The sequence below is a fragment of the Typopeltis vanoorti genome, chromosome 14 (assembly GCF_054136105.1).
Source record: "Typopeltis vanoorti isolate ZY-2024b chromosome 14, IOZ_Tvanoo_1.0, whole genome shotgun sequence".
NCBI lineage: Eukaryota > Metazoa > Arthropoda > Arachnida > Uropygi > Thelyphonidae > Typopeltis > Typopeltis vanoorti.
Window position 1 is genome coordinate 5,079,064 of NC_143562.1, and position 22,435 is coordinate 5,101,498.

The 22,435-nt window shown below is 40.6% G+C and overlaps 1 protein-coding gene across 1 annotated transcript in view; it reads left to right on the top strand.

Moving 5' to 3' along the window:
* The first annotated feature begins 11,050 nt into the window (after nt 1-11,050).
* Nucleotides 11,051-22,435, top strand: part of ChT (choline transporter) — a 134,350-nt gene continuing 122,965 nt past the window's right edge. The window contains exon 1 of the mRNA XM_090404180.1: nt 11,051-11,126. The gene's annotated coding sequence lies outside the window, so the exon portion shown is untranslated. The remainder of the gene's footprint in view (nt 11,127-22,435) is intronic.

The following is a 22,435-nucleotide window of genomic DNA, read 5'->3' on the forward strand; positions in this document are numbered from 1 at the left end:
AATTTCTTTACCTTGAAATGCTATTGATTTCGTTTTATTCATTGAGATTTTCATGTCATACTGTTATATTGTTTTTGTTCAATATGTGTAAATTTTTCTGTAATTGGTCTTCATTTGTAGCAAAAATAACTTGATCGTCAGCATACAAAAGGCTGGTTAATTCTTTGTTTCTTATTTTAATTCCTATGATTTTGTTTTTCCTCCATTCTCTTAAAATTTTTCCATATATATATATATATATTTTTTTTTTTTTTTAGTTTGATCGTAACTTGATGTAAGAACCTCGAGATTTAATGCAAGTAAAAACAGCCAGTTTGATGGTGTAATCAGTGAGCAGCGTTGCCCCTTTGATATTCTTGGTGTAACACAACGTGATTGCATTCTTGAAATCTTTGTTAAGCAAGGGATTTATTAAGAATTTTTCTGATCGTCTTGCGTTCGAAACCATTAAGTGCGAGGTTCTGTTTGAGGTGGTTCACTTCTTCATTTCTTTTAATTGGTGTGTTAGATATATTGTATGCCCTGTCTCGTGATGTTTTAATCCTGCCTATCTTTCGTAATGGATGAAGGTGTGAAGCGGCATTTAAAAATCTTCCCGTTGTGGTTGGTTTTCTGTATATCGAAAAGGAGAACCTTTTTTCCCCCGTTTACTTCGACAAGGATATCTAGGATCAGTAATTCTGGTTCAAGAGTGATTTTTATATTAGGATTCAAGTTGTTCCGATAATCTTTGAACGTAATTAATCCATCCATTGTTCCTGAACAAATAACGAAAATGTCGTTAATGTAACGGAACAATTTTTTTTGTTTCTTCCGGTAGTTTTTTAATACATTCGTTTCGAAATTTTCCATAAACAGGTTAGCAGGCTGGGAAAAAAAAAAAAAAAGCGGAGGGTAATCAATGGAAAGTTCTTCTTTTTGTTCCTGATATTCGTCTTGAAATATGAAAAAAGTGTTTTCCATGCAGTGTCCGGTGAGAACGATCCACAAGCAGATTCACCGTGCCATTTCTGGTGCATTGGTGAGAAGACTGAGTACATCGAAACGTGCTTATTTATATCCTTCAGATTCTACCCAAGAATCTAAGAATAACCTGTCAGGTAGCGTCGTTAAATATGGACTATTCAAAGTAATGCTGTTTTTTGTAGGTCATATGAGGTCACTTCGATTATGTTTAATTGCTGTAAATAGTTGGACAGCTTCTTTGCAATTGCGCCAAGTGCACCGATAACTCTTGGGATGACTGCGGTGTGTTTAAGCCACAGTCGGCCAACTTCGCTTGCCAGATCTCGATATTGAGTAATAAGCCATTGCCATGTCTTGTTCACGACAATTTTGTTTTCAGTATCTCGAAGAAATTGGCCATGTAAGGGTTTATTTTTCCAGCGCGCATATCGGATATTTTGTTGTTCCTTTTTGAAATCGGATTTGTTTCCTGTTGCTTTCAGAAGTCCCTCTCGTGCAATTGCTTGAAGCATTGGCTCAGAGCTATTGTCGATGTAACTTTTTAAGCTAATTTCTTCTTCTTCCACAGTCTGTCTCACTTGCAGCAGACCCCTTCCACCTATTCTCCTCGGTAGGTACAACCGGTCAACATCACTTCGTGGATGTAATACATGATGCCACTTTTATTATTATTATTATGGGTAATTGAGTAACTTTTTGATGAAGTCACTGATCAAAATAATAAAATCATAGTAATAAAAAAACAGTAATAGTCTTTATCTCGTCGTAAATCTTTAGGCGCTGTTAACTCCGATTTGGTAAGTTTCTGATCAACAGTATTTCGTTACTTACCTTAAAATGCGGTCTCAATACCGGAAGCTTCCCACAAAAAGAATGCAGTTCGACTTGGATGTTATTCTTAATATCTGCGGAATTTATATACCGCGTACATATCGAAAATTCGCATCTATTACGAATAATATCCGAAATATTCAAATTTCAACGACAGTGTACGAAAATAACCGGGTGTCGTATTGAAAACTATTTCGCGAATCGAATTATTAACAAATTCAGTATCTTGTGAAAATGGGACGATCCTATGAAAACATTTCATAATATTTTGCAGTTTCTCTCTTGTTAATTTGGAAAACTTTAGTGATTTTCAGTCTTTTGTGAATGACCTCACTTACTAAAGCGGTCCTTTGTTTAATGACACATGTTGCTTAGAAATCGCCGCTGTTTTCCGAGTGATAAACCCACAACAGAAGAGGAAGACGGCTTCTAATTTGCCAATAACCTGTTTGAGGAAAAATGTGCAACGCTTGCCTTAGGACTTCTCCTGACTTACTATTGGATGGGTACAGAGTACGTCACCAATTCACAAAATTCCACCAAACGATCAGGAACAGCACGTGGTGTTAAAAAGAGTGCAGACGATGTCATCGGGGAATTAGGTGTGGAAGAATCGTATTTCCATGTGGGAAAGGTAAAGTTGTTTATAGTTTTAATCTTAATTTGTTTTGCTGTCATATTTATTACTATTAAATAGACGCATCGGTGCTTGTCTCCCGTGTCGTATAAAGCAGAAATTTGGCAAATGACGCAGCAAATATTTGGCCTCCTTGTTTATTTTATTTTTAAGTTTTAAAAGCACGAATTGCCATAATTATAGTAATCAGTTTTCTGATGTACTTAATATTCTCCCGATGTTGCGAATGTCTTTGGGTCGAATATTTATTGAAAATCAAAAGGGAAATACTTCGAATAAATACTTGGACGTTAATATAATATTAGTATTTATTTCAAGTATTCTCGTTCATAAATCTGCATTGTGCTGTACTTCTGAATTTTGTAATTTATAGCCGGCGAGTGTGTTTTCAGCGATCGCACGCTGTTATACGCCCGACATGATTTGCTGGTTGAGCGTGTTGATAAACTTTCGTGTTTTGTGGGAGTTCACATTGCCGACACTTTTACAGCCCCTTCGTCTTCGCTGTGTGCTAATCTGACACCTCAATACTTTATCTTCAATGTCATTTCTTCAGCCTTTTTTTATTTTTAATTTACTTAAAGTAGAGTGAGAATAACTTTCAAGGTTGAGTTTGTAAACGTGTATTTTTTCCAAGTATGTCAGCGATGCTTGTGCGGACGTCACGGCTGCAATAGTTGATTATGTTTAGTTCGCACGAGCAATGACCGGTGAGGTTGCCGTATATTACAACTCCCCCCTCCCAGTTGTCATATTTTGGTCGGATGGCTTCCCGCTCGAGCAAAGCTGTCTTAAATAACAGGCGGCGGCAGCAGATGCGGTGCTGAACAGAGGTCCGTCAAATAGGCTACGCTCCGGACGCCTTCTCGTCACGCTGATCCAGAAGCTACGAAAGCGAATGACTCGCGATTTCAGCGAAGTCCAAACCTGTTCCGACTGCAATCATTGCCGATTTCTGCTGATTTTCTTGCGTACGTCAAAAATAAGGAAGTGAGTTTGCCGCGCTACCGGTTCACCTGATCCTTGCACGGTGTTGCGTGATTTTGGGAACGTGCTTGCCATTCGCCGCTTTCAGTGTCGGAGCAATCGGAAGAATTTTTTTTCTTTTTTAAAGAAAAATGTTATATTCGAGGTTTTGCCTTTTTTTTAATTTTTTTTAAAGCGTCTCAATAAGTTTATTTCCACTTTTAAGTCGCAAATTGTCAGATAAATCAACTGAGCTAAATTTGGGGCAACATTTTCGGAACGTTTTAACCCCTATTTTTAAGTAAAGGTCCGGTTATAAAAAAATAAATAAAAAAACCCTCCTTTGCTGGTTCCTTTCTAATGATGCCACAGAACTGCGTGCGTGCACCGTAATACATGATCATGTCTACCAGATATCTTTCTTTTGCTGCTATCGCTTTTTTGAGGGGGGGAAGGGGGGCGGTGGATTGCGACTCGGAATGAAAGTGTTAACTCATTTTTCAAAAGATCTTGTAAAGATTCTTTGCGTCACGGGATTAAAAATCGAAGTTTTTACAGCCGAAAGACCGTTCTTATTGCAAATGCATTACGGAGATACTTTATTCTATTGGAGGAAGGTTATCTGGATGAATGGAGAAAACGCTTCCGTATATTTGCAAGTTTCCATATGCGGCAGCGATACCTGTCCTGCGATATAAGCATTTTTTTTTTTTTTGTGCTCGCACAAAAACTTGAATTGGTGATCCTGCTGCTCAAGAAATTTCATTATCGGAAACTGGATCATGCACTTTACATACACACAGACACACACACCAAAGTGGCGTGTGCTTTGTGTGTGTGTGTGTATATATAGAGAGAAGGAGAGAGAGTGTTGTAATTACGATTGACTCAGGATGTATACATTTATAAAATTAAAATTTAACTGACTAGAGCCCAAGAAAGTATGACAAAAAACTTTAAGTCACGACTAGTTTCATCGGTGTCCCGACTTCTTCAGGTGAGTAAGAAATAACATAAGACTTTTAAAAATAACAAGGTAAAAAACATGGACTTTCCAGCTTAATGAAAAGAAGTAGAATAGCAACAGTCATATTTGAATAGGTGACCGCGTGCTACCGTTGGCATGAGTAGAATGTGTGCGACAGCTAATTTTAGAGCGCCAGTACTGGATTACTAGTCCGCGCGGTTAGCCTAGTGGCTTTGCGCTTCGCAACCATATGCCTGGGGAAGGAGTGTCCTAGGTTCGATTCCCGTCGGAGACGTGAGGAGCTGAAGGATCTTCCTCAGTCATAGCCAAGTTAGCCGGTCTTGGGCGCGGGCAGTAGGGTTTTTTCCGCCAGTTTATCTGGTGTTTTTCATCCCGCAAGCAGGCAAACCGGCCCCTTGAACACACAGGGATACAGCCAAGAATACCTTGAGGCATAGGAGTGACTATTCTATCCTCGTATTTCGGTTACGAAATCCAAGCATGCTTGGAAGGTTGTGGGCCTTAAAGGCCTGTTAAAGCCATTGAGATAGATAGATAGTACTGGATTACTGCGCTATGGGAATCAGGCAAATTGTAGCTTAGATTGTTGTTCAAATGTGAAGGGTCCAGAACTATTTCTTTTGATTCGATAATTCTTCTTTCGAATTCATCCTTGCATATATATAAATTTGTAGTGCGTTCCCAGTCAACTTGATGTGGCTGTTCTTCGAGGTTAGAGTTGGCAGAGAAAAGAACATGACTGGAAAGGGCGCTCGCTTTCTGTAGGTGATATTACGTCTATGTTTCTCAAGACGTAGTGAAATAGATTTATCTGTCTGGCCAAAATAAGGTCGACCACAGTCGCTCATAACTTTATAAACACCAGGAAAATTCAGTTGGTTGTGTTTTGATTTTGGTCGACTCAGGAAAGAACGAAGTTTTGGCAGAGTAGTATAGTCGGTCCTTATGTTGAATTTCTTCATAATCCTAGATAGTTTTTGGTAAGAAAGCTGATAAATGGTAACTGTATATGAATGATAAGATTGGATTCATCTTCTTGTCGAGGTTGTTGGCGTGGTCTCAAACGTTTAGTGATGTTACGAGATGAATATCCATTATTTAAGGTGTTTTTCAGGAAGTTAAGCTCTGTTTGAAGGTCCTCTTCTGTGGAAGTGAGACATCTTGCGCGATGGGCGAGGGTGGAGATGATGCCCAGTTTCTGAGGTGGGAAGTGATAAGAAGAGGCATGCAGAGATTTATCAGTGTGGGTGGTTTTTCGAAAAATTTAAAATTTAAGACAGTCAGGTAATCTACTGATCTTTAGATCCAAGAAGGGGAGAACGCCGTTAATCTCTAGTTCGGATGTGAATTTAATGTTCTGATGTTGATTATTTAAATTGTTTAGGAAGTTCCTCCAAACCATCTTCCCAGATAAGGAAGACGTCATCAATGTAGCGTAACCACAGTTTAGGTTTTAAAGTAGCTATAGAAATAGCTCTCTCTCTCTTCAAAATCTTCTAAAAAAAATGTTAGCTAAGACTGGGGATAGAGGGCCGCCCATAGCTAACCCGCTTGTTTGTTTATATATTTTATCTTCGTAGCAGAAATAGCCGGAATTAATGCAGTGTGTTAGTAGAGCAACATTCGTAAAAAGAGACACGATGTCAAAACTCGCCATTCTGTCAGAGTCTTTGAGATATAAATTTTTTTTATTTTTGAGATGAAATCAGAGTTTTTAATGAAGGAGGAGGAATTGCCAAGCAGATGTTTTAAAGAAGCTGCAAGATATTTAGACAAATTGTACGTAGCTGAGTCAATACCTTCCACAATAGGTCTTAAAGGAGTGTCAGCCTTGTGGATCTTATAAAATATATAAACAAACAAGCGAGTTAGCTATGAGCAGCCCTCTATCCCCAGTCTTAGAGCTAAGACTGGGGATAGAGGGCTGCCCCTCTTTTTTTTTAGAAGATTTTGAAGAGAGAGAGATTTCTATAGCTACTTTAAAGTAGCTATAGAAATATACTTCATCTACAGATGTAAAACTCGTTTCCCCTAGTCGTTTTCGACGAATCCCTCTGTTTGGAAAGATCTGGGTTCGAATCCCATCTATGATATATGCATCTTTTATCAGCAGCTTCTCAAAACGTGGATTATCCTGTTCCATACGGAGGTCGAGGGATTTTTCTTGTATTAAAGATGATATATATAAAATCAGCTAATGCCTTTTTATTCCCATATAGGGAGTAGGCGAGGCCGTTTTAGCGTTATCTAACTTTTGGAGATTGAGTGGGCGGTTCAATCTCCACTAATACCCTGGCTCGAGGCTATCACTAATTAAGCGGCACACAGTGAAGAGAGACGGCTCAACAAGTGCCGCCATCTCGTGGTCCCTAACACTCGTATTTAATGTCTGAAATAACGTGGGTTCTACGGTCGATTTTCTTGAGTTTACAGGACGAAAACCCCGAGTTTCCTGGAGAAAAAACCCGCTTGCCCTTGCTAGCGATCGACTAACTCGGGAAGCAGTCGAAAAAAGCCTACAAAAATTTCTTCTAGTCGCCGACTAGACTCGAAACCTAGAAGTCTTCCTTCGTGCGGTCAAACGCCTCGATGTGCAAACGCTGAAGCAAACAAAAGAGAAGCAAAACCAAGACGGTAAAGGATGGTCCGTTTTGAAATCTTTAAAACCGCCTCGTCGAAGCAGAGAGATTCCGTGTGCGAAGACGATTAAATGGGACTTCATTCTTAGCTTTGAGTGGTCGATTAGAAACTTTCGCAAGCAAGCAGTAAATATCGTCCATAAAGTCCTTCCGAACTCAAACATACCCATGAACATTGGAATAAAATATTAATTTGTGGTCAGTAAAACTGCAAATTGACTGTAAACAAAATGGCTAAAAATTTAAATTTAGAGAAAATAATACGCGCTTTTACTTCTTACTCAACTTAATTCTTTGCAAGTTATAACGTGCAAAATATATCGAAATAATTTTGCATCAATAAATTTTTATTTTTTGTCTTCAAAATGTGACACGAATGTATGTCCTGACAACCAAAGGATTTTTTTTTTTCGGTCTACAAATTTTCTAAGCGCATATTTTTCTCAATAAATTTCGGATCCGCATTCTCATCATGTGCAGCAACCGCGAAATATGAAGCCGAAACCGCTGCGACGCTTGCTAAATGAGGGGGAGATTTAAAGGCATGTGAGGCTGTATGAAAAAAAAAATTAAAAGATTTTTTAATTTTCTGAGAGAGTAAATAGAAGGCCTGTGTAGCACAGTGGATGGAAGCGGCGCTGTCCATCCTCTGCGCTAGTCCGCCGGAAGGTAGACTTAAGTTCAAGTCTAGTCGCCGCCGATTGGAGAAACGTTTTCTAAGCCTATCTTCGACCGATTCCCGAGTTAGTCGATCTCTGACAAGGGCAAGCCGGTTTTTTCTCCCGGAAACTCAAGAAAATCGACCGTAGAACCCACGCTATTTCAGACTAGAACATATTCTGTTATGATCCTCCGTAGCTCAGTCAGTATAGGCGAAGCCCTGTGGTCGGAAAGATCAGGGTTCTATTCCCGTCCATGACGTGAGGAACCTTCATCTGGTCTCTTTCGCCTAGAGGTGAGTTAGCCAGTCTCATACTAGGTAGGGTTTGTAAAAGAAAAGAAAAAATCTCATCAGGAATACTTGTGAGCAATACCTATGGTCAAAAACGACTGAAAGGGAAAATCAGATCCTATTCTGTTAGGGTTAGGTACCAAGAGATGGCAGCACTTGTTTGCCAGTCTCTTCATCAGTTGCTGCTTATAATTAGTGATAATCTTGGGCCAGTATCTCTGATTGGCTACTGGGAGAGATTGAACTACCCACTCAATCTCCAATAGCTAGATAGTTGCAAGGCCTGGCTACTCCCTATAAGGGAATAGAAGGTGTGTTAGCTGATTTATTTGTTTTATTTTGAGAGACTAAGAAATGTCCGCAATAACATTTCTTTTATCGGTAAGCTAAATGTCTTGAAACGCTGGCGCTAATACAAATAAAATGAATACCATTAACAAACTGCCATCACCTACGATATCTGCACGTTGACAACAATAATGTTAGTTGGCGCATGATGATACAAAGACCGTTAGGACCACGACACCGTATTCGATATCAAGCTATTGCTAAAATGGATTTCGTCTCTTGGCTGAGTGCGTTCTCTTTGCCAGAGAACGAGTTTTCCACGATCCATTCCAATCTTCTTCAGGCGAGACGCATTGTTCAATGCAGTAACTCGAACTCGACAGGAAATATGAAATCTGTTTCTAAATGCGCCGTGTGAATAATCATCCGAAATGATTGCGCTACGGCACTAGGATATTAATGATGTATTCGTACGCATTTAAAAATAGTACGTAGAAAATGTAATAGTTGGCACTTTTTTTTCTTTTTTTTTTTTAACGAAACCCCAGTACAAATGAGTTGGGTAACAGAACGAATTTAACTTGCACCCACAAAACGTGCTGCGTGTGTCTGAAGCCTTATGTCACGTGTTGTGCAATTCACTGTAATCATAGAAGACTATCGAAAGACATCAAATCACGAGGAATTCACAGAATTCGAGGGGGATAACGAAATGCAGCGCAATTTTGTTATTATTCAATAAAGGGCTTCTGTAATTCTCCGCAGAATGCAATCAAGTGTCGCAATCAATTTGCAGGTCATCGATGCGCTATTTCACCGTCCTTGACTTTCGATTAATATCGCTGTCTCCGGAGGTCGCTTCGATTACAACTCATATTTCGCATACACTTTATGAAATATATTTTATAATTATAAAAAAAAGAAATAAAATAAAAAGGTTTATTCGAGAACGATAAGTGGCGCTTTTTTTTTTCCCTAACTGAAAAGCTAATTTAAAAAAGGATTTTTTTTTTTTTTAATATCTGATTAGTTTTCTGTATCTGTTGTTTACAAAGGGAATAGCCTCAGCTTGCTTCATATTTTGCAGATATGAAAACTATTTAAACAAACTATATTCGTGTGTAATCATCGGAAACGATCATAACCCAGAACTTTCCTGCCGTAGAACCGATAATGCCACAATTACAACCTGGAAATGTTGTCGTTTTCGCGTTAGCTGAGAAAAATAAACGGAGCGGATAAGCAGCAGCAGAACCAGATGGCTACTGATTTCCCAGAGTTAGGGAAAGCTTACTTTTTAAGGCAATTAAAAGATTTATTTTTTTATAGGACATTTTATATTTCTTCATTAATATATGAAAATGATGACAAATCGGTGCAGTATTGCAAATTGGGCACCAAGTTTGTTTGCAGTAAGAAAAACTAAATCAAATGACTAAGTTGAAAGCGGTTTTTATACTGAAAGACGTCATTTCCATACATCTTTAATGGTGCGATGAACTGGACCAGATTTCATTAACAGAAAATTCCCGATTTTGGGAGTTCATTTGATGTGAACTAAACCAATCAACGAAGAGGGACCGTCTGTTTGTGGGCCTTTCCCTCTCCTGTGGACCATTTGAAAATAATTCGATGAAAGGAACTGTCCCTTTTACCAGAAATATTTCACGTGCTTTTTATTTAATTATTATAATAATTACGGTACATTATTCAAAATATATTAACGCTGTTTTCCAAAGCACAGAGTAACGGCAGTATTCACATTTTTAAGGCTCATCGCTAAGACTTTGGGTCCACTTGTGTTCGAGCTCGTATACTTCTCATTTTATATACAAAAATAAATAAAAAATTCCATCTAAAACCAAAATTGAAGTGACGCCAAATTTTAATCAAATTTTCAAATACTAAATCTTTTATTCAACCCAAATGGCCGAGTGGTCCTAAAAGTAGTCGGTAATCGAAAATCACAGCAGCGGAAAAACCCAAATCATTCAACTAAATTACCTGTGTTATAGCAACTTACATTACTTGAATGTCATCCACCAAAGGTCGTAAATCTATGCTCTACATTAGTATTTGGACCATTAATAGGCCAAGGGTTGGATTATCTGGAAGATCCTCCCTCCCGCGGAACAAACATTGTCATGCCACCTGAGACACCTATAATAAGCAAGGAGATAGTCTCACATCAAGCGGTGAAATCTCCTCCCACGTTGCAATTCATACGACACTAGTATAAATACTGTAAAATGAAGGGTGGAAAAATATCTTGTTCGAAGCAAAACTTCGGTGTGCCATCTCGTAAAAACTCCCTCCCTGTTAGCGACAAGTAATGAAGGGAGCTTTTTCTAAATTTAGTACTGTGTAAAAGAACATCGGAGTTATAAAAAAAAAAAAAAAAAAAAAAACTTGATTCAAACGGAGTGGGTACAGTGCCATCAAATAAGTCGTATAAATACTGGTAAGCATGTGGTGCCATCTATGAATACATAATAGAACAAAAGCATGTTTAATTTTTATTAACACGTAAATTCATGATTTATTGCTTTTTTTTTTTTTTTCCCAACTTTATAAAGTAAGTTACAGTGGTTATGCATGTAGTTATTGTATTATTATTGTTTATAGCAATATGGCAATCGTATACGTTTTATGTTTCAGCATTTATAATGCTAAGTTTCATCGATAGTTGCCTTCCTTCCTGCATATTTTTTTCTACTTCAGGAAATGTTGTGAAATGCGTTATTTTTAATGAAGAATATTTTTTCAGCTACCCCAACTCTACACGGAAACTAAAATGGCGAAATATTCGGTGTTACAGATAAGGAAGACCTCCTTTTTATGCCTAAACGAAATTCGCAGGTAGGAAGTTACTGTAATAATCAGTTTGTGTTAATTTTTTAGTATACGTAGCGATGATTCTGTATTTATTTGTATGCAGTGGAAAAGAATGAGCTAAAATCAGAGAAAACACTTCTGTTCTGAAGTAGAAACATAAAAGAATAATAAATGTTAGTTTACGCTCGCCCCACACTGCTTATAACGTCATCGCTCGGTGCAGCCATCGTAAAAGCAATTAATGCTGAGGAATTGGTAGCGAGGTTAGTTTGCAACAACGAATGATCTTTTCGAGTGGCAAACTGTTCATTTTAACTAAGCGATCAATCTGTTACGAATTATTCCTTCTGGTTCGCGTTACCTGCGGGCAGCCATTGATCACGCTGTGGCACGGAGAATTCGGATGCCTCGCGCAAATTGAATTTCCGAAATATTCGAGGCTCGGTGGACGCGAATACAAATGCGAAGGTTACTCCGGGCTGGCATCCGAACCAAATTAATGGCAGTTAAACGAACTCGGATAAGAAATGAGTTTTGCGATTCGATGTGGCAGATGCGAGAGATTTCGAAATGACCTTTGCATGCATTTGTTGCGGTCGTTATCAAGTTCTTCCCGACCATCAGGAGCATATCGAGGATGCTTTTAATGTTCGTTACTTCACCATAGATATTCAGTTAATTAAAAACGTTACTTAGTTTAAAAGATATTTAATTACCACAGTTATTATTATTTTAATTGACAAATGCTTTAAAAGATTTCAGCGATCGAGGACTGTTCTGGTGTAAGAAATATCTACCCCCTCCCCCCCCCAAAAAAAAACAATATTTTCTTTAATTCAGAGAAGTACGTACAATGAGAAGATTGGATGCCCCTGTACAAATTTTAATAATTGCAAATTTCATTAAAATCTGTGCAACCAGAGCGAAGAAATGACATCGCTTCATACGAACGGATCAAGGGGATATTCAAATTTTGTCGTCATGCCTTTTTCTTAAGGTAGATGACACTGTTACGCCGTTAAGGGAGAATTAAGTTTTTACTTATTTGGAAAGGCACTGATGAGAAAAATGAAAGAAAGAAAAAAAAAAGCTGAATACTGGGAAATAGGCAAATACGCAAATCATCTTGTGGATCACTGGGAGGACGGTGGTGGGGTCAGGTTGTCAACGTCACGAAATGTCTCGGAACACTGCTTATTATTTTTTTTTTATTTAAGCAAAAACATTTTATGTTAAGTTTTTATTGTATGAATTTATTGCCTTATATATTACTTAAGGGATATTACGTCCCATATTGTTTCATGCCGAATATAGAAACTATAGAAAGTTCGGCGAGTCCACGCGTAAGCAAATACCTGGATAGTGTGCAACACCTGACTCATTTGGTAGTGCAACACATAGTAAGGGTGGAGCAAGCTCCGTTCACTGTTCTTGGTATTTCCCCATAATGTGAAACCCAGCTCCTACGTGCTGTATTACTGTTCTACATTATGGGAGAAGGTCATTGGTATTAATATTAATGTACGCAGAGGGTGGTAAAACTATTAACCTTGTGGTATCGTATTTAGCGGGACGATTAAAGAGAAATTAGAAACTTGAAGTGTTTCTTGAACAGCTGGGGATAACAGTGACTGAAGAAGAGGAAAAAAAATCTCTCCAATGGAAAAAGGTTGAGAAGTTTGGCGTTATGAAGAATCAGCGAAACGAGATTTTTCTTGCAAGATGTGGGTTGGGGGATTGAGTAAGGGAGACGGCGAGTGGAAGTTGTGCCCTCCCGCGATGACTCCTTGGGGGTCTCACGTAATAACAGGAGGACGTTTTGGTAGCAGTGACATTCAGAAGGTTATTTTGAAGGGCAAGGAGATCGGGATTTAAGAAGTTGGTTGTGGACGATCTTCGACTGTTGAACCATTTCGACTTTCATCTTGAAATGATTCAAACTGCTCAGGTGGTCGCGAATATGAAGAAGAAAACTGCGGTGTGCCCTTCGCCCGGAAGGCTGTGAATAGGATTTGAGGTTAACGAGCGAAGGACTTCGTGGGAAAAACAAAAACGAAAGTACACATAGAGCCAACCATCCCTAGAACACACCAGCTTTGTTTCCCGTGATGGCGAGGAATTCTGTTGAGGGCTGCCAGAGTGAAGGAACTCATGTTGGTGGCTCCCCAGTAGAGAACGCATTAATTGCTCATAACCTTCGCGAGAAAGAAGGGAGGAGATGAAGTTCCTTACTTTGCTGTGAATCCCATCCATGAAAGATTGCAAACTTCTCTGCCCCACAGAGTGGGGGTTTGATAATGAACGAAACCAAGGGCTTTTTTTTTCTCTCTCTTCCAAGTCGCTTTAGGTTTGTAATCACCAAAAGACTCCCACAAACATCCATACCCACGAATCCCCAGGTGTTAGTTGAATAGCGGATACGGTAATCATTATCCAGCCATAAAAACCTATCGAGTTGGTCAACAGATTGTTGTCCGACATTTCCCGCACTGTTTTGGCTGGCAGAGGCTTGGGTCGCGTATACTCCACGCCAGTATTGAAAGATTGATAAGCCAATAAAAGAGGTCAGTTCTGTAGTACAATTTTGGGGCCCACCAATATCAGAAGACTTACTTTCTACAAACTATCCGGATGATTTCTTTCTCACCAACAACCAGCGGGGCATGCAGTGAATTGCTCTTAGTAGACTGGGAGGTAATTTATCTCCTTTGTGGAGGAAAATAGTCCTCCGACGAGGTTGGTCTTTGCTTTTGGTGATGTTGCATCCCATCCGCATGCGAGAGAGGTGGAAGCATGAAAAGATAGATAATGTGCTTGTCAGGCGAATGCAGGGCTGGAGTTTGAGTCAAGCCGTTCTTGTACGTCATTTATTTTTGGACTACCTTGAAAAACCTCTTGGAGAACTAACGTTGGATGGTCAGAGGGTTTCTGTTATGCGACCAGAGCGAGTATTTGAATAGGAGGACCAGAAACAGGAATTATACCATGGAACAGAGGGGTGACGTCCATTTTGGCCTTTGACTAATTGGGTGAAGGACTTCCGGTAGTAAAGTCTTAGTTACCAGCAGGAGAGGTGATAACAATTCTTCAGAAAGTGCATCCTACTACCGTGATGAGTCCTAAACCTATTAAGACCATGGACGAGGAGAGGATTTCATAATCCGGAATCCTGCGAAATATATCTGCGCAGTATATTTGGAAGTAAAAGTGGCTGAAAGAAAGGCCAAGGTGGATTGTGAAGATTTGGTCAATTCGTGGACGCTCACTGTTGACAAGAAAGAGGGCGGAAACGGGGAAAGAGAGTCGAGTTGTGAAGACCCAGAAGAATATTTTGTTGTTTTTTTATTTTGTCGCAGTTTTCCTTTTCTAATTCGCAATTTTTTGTATTTCCTATTTAGTGAGGGAGAAGAATAGCAGCGCGCGTAGGTGTGTGACACCCGCACAAAGGGCTCAATCTCCTATAGATGCATTGTAATGACCCCCCTCCCATCTTGCTTACCCTTCTCCCCCCCCGGCAGATGAAGTGGCAACACGATTATTTCCCAGCAGGTTGGGAAGCAGCCCGGTGCGTTATTGTCAAGTTTGGTTCCTCGTGCTGTGTCTAGCGATCAGCCTGCAAAAGCACTTTCTTGGTGTGCCCTCAAATGGAGGAGTCTGTTGTTACGGTGTTGCTACGAATACCCATAAATGGCGTCACTAACACTGCACGTGCAATCAGAGCAGCGCGGAGGCCTCTGTTAATATAACTGAAGTTTCAAAACTCAAAGTTGGATGCAAATGTTTTTTGTAGCTAAATCTAGTTACACACGCAAAGTGTGATGGGGGAGGGGGGCTTGAAAGGTTGAGCTTCCCAGTACGGAGCGCCTCCCCCTTTTTATTTTTCTGTTTTTCAGTTCACAGGTATACAAGTATTTAAACCATTTCGAATAAACACAAGGGGAAAACAATACTGGAGCGAGAAACAACCATGGGGTGTGTGTGTGCGCTCGCGCGCGTGCACTCTGCGAATGGTCTTACAACAATTCACCGAATACAATGGCGCGTCAAGGAATGCTTCTTGAACTGCGACTTCTTGGGATCCGCCGCTTATAAACAACGGCTGGACATTTTGAGCTTGGTGAATCACTGAATAATCTGATCCCGTTAAAGTTAAGAGCAAAAATGTAAACAACATCAGACGTAAAAATGACGCGTAAACAAGCGACTGCTGCAGTAATTTGATGACGCGAAGTCTTTTGTTATCTCCCAGTTGAGATGCGTCAGCAGAACGTAAACAGACTGCAACCATCAGAAATCGCTGGCAGAAATGATCCCATTCTTGCGCCATTTAGGATGCGTTCACGTGCCACGTGCAATAAACCACGACGAAAAATATACCCTTACTGCAGAGCCATTGATAGATGGACCATCCATACACGGAGATAACGAATGAATGATTAGCGTGCCATCTAGTGACTGCTACTGGAATCATCTGACCGGTTTGAAGTTTTTTTTTTTTTTTTTCCGAGTTAATTCTTCCCCCTTCCTCGGTTTATTGCTCACGTGTTCATCCTCCTCGATCCCTCTTCTCCCATGAACGGCCATCTCTTCCCACTATAGTTTGTTCAGGGGAGGGGGATCAGGTGGTCGCGTTACCGCACAAGACGTCGAGAGATTCCCGAACCGCTTTAACAGATGGGACCGTTTCAGCCAATCAGGGCTCTCGGAGAGATCCTCGTTATTCTTCTGCTCACTTATAAAGAAACTGCGATATCCACCCACTGCGAAGACGGTGGATTACCGAAAGTACGGGGACACACGACTGCAAAGCCAATGGCGCACAGCACTTCAGACTTTTCTTTCATCGTTAAATATTCTTGTCTTCGCGAAGTGTTTCAGGATAACTTCTAAACAAGCGTAATTTAGAGGCGCCGTTCTCTCCCCACCCCCCTCATTCAAAGGGTTATTCAAAGAGAGCCTCCAGAAATGCAGAGGTCGAAAAATATCTTCTCAATCTCTTACGAAAGAAATATGGCTGTTAGGAATCTTCGTGTTACACATCAGTACTCGAAAACGTTTCTTCTTCTTTGAAGATGAAGGAACTTGGAATCGCGGTGCAAATTAAAGATGGCTTTCTTGCCAAGATTCTCAAGGGTGTGTTAATGAATTTCATCTACGGAGGCCTCGAGAACTCTGAACTGCGTTGTGTTTTGCATCCAATCGACTCCTAAAAAACAGATCAGCGAGTTTGAAGGGCCAGCGACAGTAGAAACGCAGAATCGCTTCGATATTTTTTTCTTGCGTTATTCCAGCGAGGTCGACGCCTTTGCCCTTTGCGCCCCCGAACGATTTCTTCGAACAGACTGCACTTCCTCGTCGCGTCCAGAATTTGAAATTACAACAAACTTAATTCGCCACTTTTCCTCTCGCCATTCCGAGCCCTAGGGGACGGCAGCAGCGTACGCAGCTAAACGATTGACAGTAACCCTTTGACCTTTGCAGGCGGTGCCGGCGCGAAAAGGGGTGGGCGGCAGGAAAGAATTATCGGCACGACTTCTGCGCATGCTCGAATTGAAAAACGGAAATTTTCGTCATCCTTCCCCCGAGGTGTGTTTTCTCCGTTCGTGCGAACGAACCCCCGCAGCGTTCTTTATTTGGCGGCCCCAAGAGAGCACTTGGATCGCCCTGACAAGACGACCAATCAATGAATGCAGACATCCTCTTTGATGTCGGCGCACTGTCGCGAGCAAACTAGCCATCTCCACCGAACATAAACAGCGGTGGTCGTCCGCCAATAACGGATTATCGATCCCTCCTTGCTCGAGAGCAGCAAACGATAATCAGCCTCGTTCGAGGCCGCTCGTCTGCGCTTGTCCTGAGGGACACGCGCGGGGGGGGGGCAAGGCAGAGCGTGGCCTTCCTGTTTCGAAATCATTTCGTTCGGGGATTAGACGAAGAATTTAATAAGAAGCGGGAAAGGAGGCGACACGCGACTGATTGAAGCGCCTCATCCATTGGCGCCTCTCCTCCTCAAGGCAGAGGTCAATCGGGATTTGTGATCCCCTCCTTAACCGAATACCAGACAGCGGAGTATTTGCAACCTGCACGGAGGATGCCTTCCGACCAAAACCCTTCGTTTCCGAAGTTCTGTCCATTAGCGTAACTCAATGCGAAGTTGCTTCTTCTTTAAAGCTCTCCACCAGCTGTCAGCACCATCATTGCGAGGAGGAGGAGAACGCATCATAATTAGCTCTAGTGGAGAATCCCTCGCTGTTCTATTTTTATTATCATTTACCACGTGGCATTGGATTCATTATCTCCCCCATAAACAATTAAACAGTCGAGACTCATCCCAATGATCCCAACTCAGTGCCAACGAAAGGTCATCGTAAGTGGACTTCTTCCTCGTAACGCTCATCGATTGTGATCACCGATTTCGATTCTTGACAAGACTGACGATAAGAAATCTCCTAACCATCACCACCCACCTGTGCAGGTTCATCATGGAACGGTTTGCAGAAATCGTGCTTTGAAATATCCCAGAGCTGTCCGGTCATATTTGTGAGCAAATTTTTATCACTCCAACGAACGAAAGGTTACGAATCTCTGGCGCTGCTATTCTGAGAACTACACTAGATTAGCCAATCCCGTAACTGTTCTGCGGACCAAACGTGCAAATATTTGAAACCTTCCAACAACGAGGGTTGATTGTTCGCACTGGGAGAGAAATAAATCGTTTACCACCTAAAGAGTGATGCGCATCGGTGCCATGGTAGGATTTAATTCCACAGGCTGCTGGGGGGAGAACCAAGTTTCGTATTTCATCGCATCTGGCATTAGAGGCTGACGGTGAACTGCCAGCCTCGTTCACCTTCTACAATTAAGTGGCCAACCTGCAATCAGCCTACTCACTGCGTGTTTGAGATCAGATTTTCGTCTTGGGACAACCGCAGAAATCCATCTACCACTCTTCGGGCTCTCTTAATCACGCCTTCTGTTCGACCAAACCGAGATCCGTCGTTTCGTGTGAGCCCATAAAATGCAGCTGCTCATCGCATGCAGTCCACCTCCCAATTTACCCACGTGATTTCTATTTTCTCAAACAGCCTTCCTCAAAGAAGGACAACCTCTTCACGAAGACCATTAATAGTCTGCTCTCACTGTGTACCCCTTGCACTCTATTGATGTGTTTCAGAACTCCTGTCAAATTTAGTTTCTTTAAAAAAAAAAAACGACGTGCTTAGATTTCTTTAGTGCAATTATCCTGATAACATTTTCTACCTTGTAACCATCGAGAAAAATTTAACGAAACGTGAAACCAAAAATAAGTAACCACTGATGGCCTGTCAGATATCCTGACAGGCCATCAGTGGTTACTTATTTTTGGTTTCATGTTGTAATGTTCTAATATTACAACATTTGATTAACTTCCATGATAAGCATCCCGTGTCCGTCACAATGAATAACCCTCTTGGGCACACATTGTGATGGGCACTGGATCCTTATCATGGAAGTTAATCAAATGTTGTCCTCAGTGGACAAACGGGCCAGTTTTCGTTCGTTCGCAGTCGTACATAACGACGAGGATTTTCCTGCTTTGACTAAAGAAAGAGCCACACGGAATTTTACGAAACATTCATAGTTTCTACAAATGTAATTTCCCTGCTATTCTTTGCTTCCGTGAAAATAAAAATATTACAACTATCTCTCCTCCAGAATATTTTATTAATATGACGATAAACCATTTTGTCGTCATATTAATAAAATTAATATGTTGCTTTGCGTCTGCCTGCCTGCCGCTGCGAAGAGCTGGCTCAAGACACGGTTGCTGATCTTGCACAAGCGAGAGGCTATTGAGGTGCTAGTCCTCGGGATGGTGCGGTCTTGTGGAACTAATTTAGGGGATGCTCAAATTCTGGAGCGGCCCAAATTTAGAGGTAGAAGAGAGAGAGATTTTTAGATCACTCGTAGATTTTGAGAGATGCTTAGAACAAACTGATCCGAGTGGCGACACCTCCATCATGCAGTGCATTATGGGGATTTAGGAAACTTGAAGTCAACTGATTCTCCGCTCGTATAGCCTAGCTGTAAAGAATGTCGCGTGTGCACTTTACTTGTTCGTAATCCGGTGTAGTATAGTGGAGATGAACAGAGGAGCCTCGTTTCTTGTCGAGCATCTCCTTCATTTAGATTTTACTGCGTGAAGAATTTTTCAACTGGGGAGGACGAAGAAAGAAAAGAGAGAGAGATGACAGCGCCAATCCTTGCTGTTATGTTTCAGTTTGTGGAGCCAAATCAGTGTTTTGTTTAATACACAATTTTGATCATTTCGGCATCGATGGTTTTACAGCCGCTTCGCCTCTTTCTGCTTTTGTCTCCACCTGTTGAGGGTGTACGCCCATATATTTTCGACACAAATGTCGGAGAATTACGATTCCGTGCACAGCAGCAATATTGGGATGGAGGTTAGAAATGTTCCATCGATTGCGTAAACACACCAGCGATGAAGTTTGTGCTCGTGATTTCCATGGGAATCATGCAGATGTCGCACTACTATACGGAGGGAAATCGCAAACAACATCAAAGAAACCGAAGTATTTGCGGTGAGCGGCAGATTGGTGAACAGACGACCCACACTGACGCACTCCTCTCCGAGAAACTACAAGAAAAATATAAAAAGAGCAGACAAAGAAGCAGTTTAATGAATAGAGTGTCATCTTTTTTTTAGTAAGATCTTGTAGCAAAGAAGAATTGTGCCGTCGACAAAGCATCTGTTGTGGAAATGGGAATGTTTAACTTTTAGGTTTCGCGTGACCGAAACTCAATTCAAAAGAGTTGAATGCAAAATTCAGGACTACGCGCAGTTATATTAGTTTGAATTCGTTCAAGGTTCATTCGCTCTTACTCTAAACTCGAGACATCCATTCAGGTAACTTACCACACGCACAAACATTAAGATTTAAGTAAAATAAACGCAACAAACATCGACGATGAGCCAATAAAAAAATCTCTTTTGCATTAGGAATGATTATTATACAGCACATTGAGTACATCGAGAGAGAGAAGCTGTTGGACGTCTTATCTTACAAAATAGACCCCCTTTGCCTCGAGGGTGCGGTGCTGGCCATTGGGATTAATGCAGAGTTTAATTCGATGCAAAGAGAGACATTGAAAAGGGCTCCTAACTGAAGATTTTCTTTCAGATTCGGTTGTGCGAATTACACGATTCGCACAACTCCACGTTTTCTGTGTTCTCCAGCTGCATTTTTTTTTTTTTTTTTTAAATGTGGCTCCCATCCACGAAAGGTTATTTTGTAAACCACAGTAAATTCGTACCGTGGGTGGATTAAGAATTTTTTCCCCCTATTTTTCATTAATTGTATCTATTTTTTTTTATTTTTGTATTTATTTCTACATGGTTCGGAAACGCTGCTTTAGAGAACCAAACCTGGAATTTTTCAAGCCACTTCGGGGCGGTGGTCTCACACCGGGCAATGAATTTCATCTCCCGCTTGATGCAAAGAGTACCGAATTGTTGAATTCACCATCGCGTAATAGAAAGAAATCTCTGATATTATGCTTTTAATGTTGTGCCGCCAATACAATTTGTAACTGATCGAATTTGTGGTCCACGCATCCACCCGAGATAGTTCATCGTCTGAGTCATATCGCAACTACGGCCACTCCTGGGGTCGTAGGAAGTAGAATGACATTTAACTGTTTGGAGTGCTTCTCTGCCCTTAACTTCAAATAGGATAAATGAGTTTTATTGATGTCCATTTTGTTTTTTTTTTTAACTGAACCATCTTGTACAGACTTAACACATCGGATTCAACGTTAGGCTTTAAGCCTGTCATGTCGTTCGAGGACAAAGCGATCACCAACACAGGTATGTTTTACCTGTGCGAAATCTACGTTCGGGTTCCATTTTAGACCCACTGGGCAGAGGTGGTTAATGCAGATCGGAAATAAGACCCTCCAAAAACGATCCCCAATTAAGAATAGGACTGAGGCCATCGCAACCTCGGAATACCGCCGGCATGAAACCAGTAAGCATCCTCTAAAACCAGAACTGGCTGATAATTAAGAGTCGCGCCCGAATCTCCCGCCTTCTACAAATGGTCTGCATCCAGTTGCCATTGATGCCTGTTAATACAGGGAATAAATATTTCGCTGTTTTCCTCATAAATTTCATTTCAGCGGCTAGTAATCTTGGCCTATTCTTTTGTTTTTTTTTTGTCCGTATTTCACTTCCGTATAGCAGCGTTGATAAGAAGTACTCGATTATAAACTTTCAGTTGAGTCTGTTTTTGTAGCAGTTTAAGTACACAATTTCTTCCTTCTCTTATTTTTAGGGATTTTCATGTTTGCGTCCTTTTCACATGAAATCGTGCATTGTAAGCGTGAAGAAGACTTAACTCGTACTAAAATTTGGTTATTATTTGACTTCTATCTGTATCTTGACCCTTAAAAGCCACTGTTCTTCGGTTGAGATTACCATTCCTAAATCTTCGGCTATTGTTGTTTTTTGGATTCCACGTTATCATTTCTTTTAAATAAATATATTAAAATCAAATGGACATCTCCACCCCTAACTCTTGGTTTATTCTCTCCAGATGACAGTTCAGTTGCATCTGTAATTCATGTTTCTTTTTATTTTGATTATTGTTTTGCATTCATCTTCTATTTTTAATTTTTTGGTCTTTCTTGCACTTTTATTTCCTGCTGTATATTTAGTATTTTGTGTGTGTGTTATTCCCTATTTTGCTTTTTTCCTATTTTTTTTTCCCCTAAGCATTTGTCAATTCTTTGCGCTTCCACAACCCCCCTCGATATCTGCATCGTTTTATTAATGGGACTTTTCACACTGTTTGCTTGTTCATTAATCGCAGCCTTAATTTTAAAAATCTAAGGAAGCAATTAGCGTTTATATCATAGCCGCTGTGCACTCATCTAAATAAAACTGTGCTTTTTCTTCATGGAAAATAAAGTCATCTTATTTTAAACTGACTTTCTTTCTTCCACTTGTGCTACTGACGCGAAAATATTTTTTCCTAAAAGGCAGCAATCCGTATCAATTCGCTTTAGATTGGTAACAACGACTTCTTTTTCTTTCTTTTTACCATTTCTCCTCCCCTCGACAAGCTTGTAGATCCCTTTAGGGATTCGATGGATTCCCTTGAACTCTGGGTGCTTTCATTAGGACTCGCAAAGCTCCCGTCCCCCACCCAACACTAATGGATTGTATTAAGCTCCCGTTGTCAATACTAATCCATCGGATCATTCTCGTGATAATCTTTTGATACTGAAAAATCTACTGCAGGCTTTTTCGGGTGAGTTAAATGCTCAACTAA